The sequence below is a fragment of the Carcharhinus amblyrhynchos genome, unplaced genomic scaffold (genome assembly GCF_965287045.1).
Source record: "Carcharhinus amblyrhynchos unplaced genomic scaffold, sCarAmb.v2.hapA scaffold_889, whole genome shotgun sequence".
NCBI classification, from domain to species: Eukaryota; Metazoa; Chordata; class Chondrichthyes; order Carcharhiniformes; family Carcharhinidae; genus Carcharhinus; species Carcharhinus amblyrhynchos.
This window is the reverse complement of record NW_027650629.1, coordinates 6,698-13,585: the sequence shown is the minus strand read 5'-3', so window position 1 is coordinate 13,585 and position 6,888 is coordinate 6,698.

The window sequence follows — 6,888 nt, the reverse complement described above, 5'->3', positions numbered from 1 at the left end:
TTCCGCCCCCCCATCTGCAGGGAGCGGGCGTGGGCTAACACGGAACTCGACATTGCCAACATTTAAAGGGACAGTGGTCAACATTAAAAGGGGACATTGTCAACATTTAAAGGGACATTGTCAACATTTAAAGGGACAGTGTCAACATTTAAAGGGACACTGTTTCTTCAAAGGGACATTGCCAATATTTCATATTTAATATGAATAGGTTAGATTGATTGGCCATGCTAAAATTGCCCCTTAGTGTCCTGAGATGCGTAGGTTAAGAGGGATTAGCGGGTAAATATGTAGGGATATGGGGATAGGGCCTGGGTGGGATTGTGGTCGGTGCAGATTCGATGGGCCAAATGGCCTCTTTCTGCACTGTAGGGTTTCTATGATTCTTTCTACGAATAATATCTGTATCCATTTATTGATCTATTTACACACACATATTTGCCCTGCCAGTCCCCCGACTCACTAAGAAATCTCACACAACACCAGGTTGAAGACCAACGTGTTAATTTGGTAGCACCAGCTTTTGGAGCGTTGCCCCTTCACTAAGGGGCAATTTAGCATGGCCAATTCACCTAATCTGTACATTTTTGGACACTAAGGGGCAATTTAGCATGGCCAATCCACCTAACCTACACATCTTTGGACACTAAGGGGCAATTTAGCATGGCCAATCCGCCTAACCTGCACATCTTTGGATACTAAGGGGCAATTTAGCATGGCCAATCCCCCTAACCTGCACATCTTTGGACACTAAGGGACAATTTAGCATGGCCAATCCACCTAACCTGCACATCTTTGGACACTAAGGGGCAATTTAGCATGGCCAATCCACCTAACCTACACATCTTTCGGCTGTGGAGGGAGAGCGGAGCACCTGGAGGAAACCCACGCTGACACATGGAGAATGTGCAAACTCCACACAGACAGTGACCCGAGGGCAGAATGAACCCGGGTCCTGGAGCTGTGAGGCAGCAGTGCTAACCCACTGTGCCACCGTGTCACCCCAATGATGCAGAAGCTTATATATTGCTTATGTATGTATCGTTTTTACACTGTTCCTTCTCAATAAATGTCCTTAAAGGTCACTGCTGAGTACGCCACGAAGGTAATCAGTGAGATTAAACCTGAAAAACTCTGCACCCTCAGCACAATCAACATCACCCGAGCTGGATTCGATTCCAGGATCTTCTGACGAAGAGATGAGAGGGCTTCTCACCCAGACATGGGCAATGCTAAAAGTTGAGCTCAAGTTTTAAGGGTATGTCTCTTGTTCTGTCCAGCTATCGCACGAGAAAACATCTATGCAATTTGATTTTTTTTAATTTGATTTGATTTTTGTCCCATGTTGGGACAGAGTGAAAAATATTGCATCTTGCGCACTGTACAGACAAAGCATACTGTTCATAGAGTACATAGGGGAGAAGGAAGGGAGAGGGTGCAGAATGTAGTGTTACAGTCACAGCGAGGGTGTCGAGAAAGATCAACTTAATATTTATTATTGTCACGTATTGGGATACAGTGAAAAGTATTGTTTCTTGCGCGCTTTCCAGACAAAGCATACCGTTCATAGAGAAGGAAAGGAGAGGGTGCAGAATGTAGTGTTACAGTCACAGCGACGGTGTAGAGAAAGGTCAGCTTAATGCGAGGTAGGTCCATTCAAAAGTCTGACAGCAGCAGGGAAGAAGCTGTTCTTGAGTTGGTCGGTACGGACCTCAGACTTTTGTATCTTTTCCCCGATGGAAGAAGGTGGAAGAGAGAATGTCCGGGGTGTGTGTGGGGGGTCCTTGATTATACCGGCTGCTTTTCCCCGAGGCAGCGGGAAGTGTAGACGGAGTCGATGGATGGGAGGCTGGTTTCTGAGATGGATTGGGCTATATTCACGACCCTTTTGTAGTTCCTTGCGGTCTTGGGCAGAGCAGGAGCCCAGACCAAGCTGTGATACAACCAGAAAGGATGCTTTCTATGGGGCGTCTGTAAAAGTTGGTGAGTGTCGTAGCGGACATGCCAAATTTCCTTAGCCTCCTGAGAAAGTTGAATCCCATCATACATCATCAGATTTCCATCTTCCGTATCCTACAGAAAGCAAGGCCAACCTGAGCAACACAACCTCTTATTTTAACCATTCATGGCCCTTACTCCAGGCGTTTGAAGATTTGGGTTCCAGTCCCAATGGAAACATGGGCAAATGTGAGGCCCAGCATCTAAAGTTTATTTATTACTGTCACAAGTAGGCTGACACTGCAATGAAGTTCCTGTGAAAATCCCCTAGTCGCCACACTCTGGCACCTGTTCGGCGACACTGAGGTGCTTATCATGGCCAATCCACCCTAACCTGCACATCTTTGGACACTAAGGGGCAATTTAGCATGGCCAATCCACCTAACCTGCACATCTTTGGACACTAAGGGGCAAGTTAGCAATGGCCAATCCACCTAACCTGCACATCTTTGGATACTAAGGGACAATTTAGCATGGCCAATCCACCTAACCTGCACATCTTTGTACACTAAGGGGCAAGTTAGCATGGCCAATCCCCCCTAACCTGCACATCTTTAGACACTAAGGGGCAATTTAGCATGGCCAATCCCCCTAACCTGCATATCTTTAGACACTAAGGGACAATTTAGCATGGCCAATCCACCTAACCTGCACATCTTTGGATACTAAGGGACAATTTAGCATGGCCAATCCACCTAACCTGCACATCTTTAGACACTAAGGGGCAATTTAGCATGGCCAATCCACCTAACCTGCACATCTTGGATACTAAGGGACAATTTAGCATGGCCAATCCCCCTAACCTGCACATCTTTAGACACTAAGGGGCAAGTTAGCATGGCCAATCCACCTAACCTGCACATCTTTGGATACTAAGGGACAATTTAGCATGGCCAATCCACCTAACTGCACATCTTTAGACACTAAGGGGCAATTTAGCATGGCCAATCCCCCTAACCTGCACATCTTTGGACACTAAGGGGCAATTTAGCATGGCCAATCCACCTAACCTGCACATCTTTGGACACTAAGGGGCAATTTAGCATGGCCAATCCACCTAACCTGCACATCTTTGGATACTAAGGGACAATTTAGCATGGCCAATCCACCTAACCTGCACATCTTTGGACACTAAGGGCAATTTAGCATGGCCAATCCACCTAACCTGCACATCTTTGGACACTAAGGGCAATTTAGCATGGCCATCCACCTAACCTGCACATCTTTGGACACTAAGGGGCAATTTAGCATGGCCAATCCACCTAACCTGCACATCTTTGGATACTAAGGGACAATTTAGCATGGCCAATCCACCTAACCTGCACATCTTTAGACACTAAGGGACAATTTAGCATGGCCAATCCACCTAACCTGCACATCTTTGTACACTAAGGGGCAAGTTAGCATGGCCAATCCCCCTAACCTGCACATCTTTAGACACTAAGGGGCAATTTAGCAATGGCCAATCCCCCTAACCTGCACATCTTTAGACACTAAGGGACAATTTAGCATGGCCAATCCACCTAACCTGCACATCTTTGGATACTAAGGGGCAATTTAGCATGGCCAATCCACCTAACCTGCTCATCTTTAGACACTAAGGGGCAATTTAGCATGGCCAATCCACCTAACCTGCACATCTTTGGATACTAAGGGACAATTTAGCATGGCCAATCCACCTAACCTGCACATCTTTAGACACTAAGGGGCAATTTAGCATGGCCAATCCACCTAACCTGCACATCTTTGGACACTAAGGGACAATTTAGCATGGCCAATCCCCCAAACCTTCAACATCTTTGGACACTAAGGGGCAATTTAGCATGGCCAATCCACCTAACCTGCACATCTTTGGACACTAAGGGGCAATTTAGCATGGCCAATCCACCTAACCTGCACATCTTTGGATACTAAGGGACAATTTAGCATGGCCAATCCACCTAACCTGCACATCTTTGGACACTAAGGGGCAATTTAGCATGGCCAATCCACCTAACCTGCACATCTTTGGACACTAAGGGGCAATTTAGCATGGCCAATCCACCTAACCTGCACATCTTTGGACACTAAGGGGCAAGTTAGCATGGCCAATCCCCCTAACCTGCACATCTTTAGACACTAAGGGGCAATTTAGCATGGCCAATCCACCTAACCTCATGCACATCTTTGGACACTAAGATTACTAAGTTCCAGGAACGTTCTCCTTCCATGAGACCACAAGATTGAGGAGCAGAAATAGACCATTCGGCCCATCGAGTCTGCTCCACTAGGGCTGATAAGTTTCTCACCCCCATTCTCCCACCCCTTCCCTGTGACCTTTGACCCCCTCACCAATCGGGACCCTATCTATCTCTGTCTCCGATACACTCAGTGACCCGGCCTCCTCTGTGGCAACGAGTTCCACAGATTCACCCCCCCCCACCCTCTGGCTCAAGAAATCCCTCCCCATCTCGGTTCTAAAGGTTGAGCTTGTTTTTTTGCTTTGAGCTTGTTTTTTTTTCCTTTTTATGTTCTGTGCCTCAACGTATGAAGCAAGAAACCCCTCCAGTGTATTACCCTACTTTGCTAACTCGACCCGGCACCTTTACGGCACCCGCCCCCTCCCCCGCCCCCCCCCCCCCCCCCACCCCCCCGGCCTCCGTTGCCCCTTTCTAAAGTTCCGCTCTTGAGATTGTTGGAGAAGTGTGTCCTTCCTCAATCCTTGGCATTGAACTCCCGCATCCCTTGGCCAACGGGAAACCGTTGGCATCTGAGTCGCGCCCCACCCACGGAGATCCATGACGGCCAAGTTACTCTCTCCTTGTACTCAGGACTCGTAGAAGCTAGAAGCCTGCCCCGCCAATCACTTTGATCACCGAATTCAATATCCTGATCCCCCCCATATCCCTCGATCCCTTTAGCCCCAAGAACCACATCTAATTTCTTCTTGAAATCACAAAGCCTCAACTACTTTGTGAGGGAGTGAATCCTACCACTCTCTGGGTGAAGAACGTTCCCCTTGTCGTCAAACTATGACCCGTAATTCTGGACTCCCCCCCCCTCACCCATTGGGAATTTGAAGGGTATCTCCCTCTCCACACCCCCTCCCCTCAATTGGACCCAATTTTGTTTTATTATTCGAGGGACATGGGCCAGTATTTATTGCCCATCCTGACCTTGGCAGGCAGTTGAGAGTCAACCTCGATTCCGCTTTCAAAGACCTCTTAACATAAGATCATAAGAAATAGGAGCAGGAGTAGGCCAACTAGCCCTTCGAGCCTGCCCCGCCATTCAATAAGATCATGGCTGATCTGTCGTAGCTCAGTTCCACATTCCCACCCTCTCCCCATAACCCTTAATCCCCTCTCTCATCAAAAACCCATCAACCCGCGTCTTAAAAATATTTAGCGAGGCAGCATCCACCACTTCAACGGGCAGAGAATTCCAGAGATTCACCACCCTTTGAGTGAAGAAGTTCCTCCTCAACTCCGTTCTAAACCGCGTCCCCTTTATCTTGAGGCTGTGCCCCCTAGTCCTACTGTCCTTTTGAGCGGGAAGAGTCTCTCCACCTCTATCCTATCCATCCCATTCATCATCTTATACGTCTCAATGAGATCTCCCCTCATTCTTCTAAACTCTAACGAGTACAAGCCTAATCTATTCAGCCTCTCCTCATAGCTCAACCCCTCAACTCCGGCATCAGCCTAGTAAACCTCCTCTGCACTCCCTCCAAGGCCAAAATATCCTTGCGTAAGTACGGCGCCCAAAACTGCACACAGTACTCCAGCTGCGGCCTCACCAATGCCCTATACAGCCGCAGCAAGACCTCCCTACTTTTATATTCAATCCCCCTCGCTATGAAGGCCAGCATCCCATTCGCCTTCCTGACCACCTGCTGCACCTGCAAGTTGGGTTTTTGCGACTCATGCACAAGGACGCCCAGGTCCCTCTGCACCGTCGCCTGCTGCAGTCTTCCAAAAAAAAAAGCAGAGAAGGGTAGCCCTCGCGTCCAGCCAAGCCCTTTGACCTTTCCCGCCCCCCCCCCTCCGCGTCCCGCTCCCTCCACCCCTCCCCCTCAAGATCTAGATGGAAGACCCAGGGGACAAGCTTTTATTGCTCAAGTCAAAGTATTCGTCGCAAAGATCACCCGATTTGAGTTTTTTTTGGTGGTTTGGTGGGGGGGGTCGTCGCCGAGTGGGACCCCCCCCCGGCGCGAGGTTCCTCCGCCCCCTCCGCCAGCGTGAGGTGAGGTGGGGGAGCAGTGGCGGGGCAAGGTGGAGGGAAGGGGAGATGGTGGAGAGCGGGAGGAGAAGGCTCTTTGTTGGGGGCCATGTTTCTGTGGGGAGGACGATGGTGGTGATGGTGGTGGGGTGGGGTGGCGGTCAACGGGGTACTGGAGTTTGACCTTCCCCCCTCCTTGCTTCGTCATCCTCTCCTCAGTAACTCGGGGCAAGGGCATTACACTATCAGACTCCAATACTCTTCATTTTAGTTAACTTCTCAAGTTACTTTGATATTTGCATCTTTGAGTGGAAGTTGGTGGGGGGAGGTTGGGAGGCCGGTGGAGGGTGGGCGGGAGGGGAGGGTTTGCCTCCTCGTTCTCTGGGGTGAAAAGTTGGGGGGGGGGGGGGGGTGGGTGGGGCTTCCGTCGCGGAGGGAGCCCTGAGGTTCGGCTCCTGCCGGAAGGGTGGTGAGGGAAGGGAAAGTTCAGGGGACGTCTGGGGACGAGGCATTCGGGGTCCCGTGCGGGGGGGGCACGCGCGCCCCATCCCGTGTAGATAAGGGTGGGTTCTGGAGTCCTGTTTGGCGTGGGAGGAGAAGGGGGGAAGGTTGGGGGAGGGGGCGGAAGGGGTTCCTACTTCCGAGATTGTTTCGGTCTTGGTTGAGGTTCGGTGAGGGGGGGGTGGGGTGTGG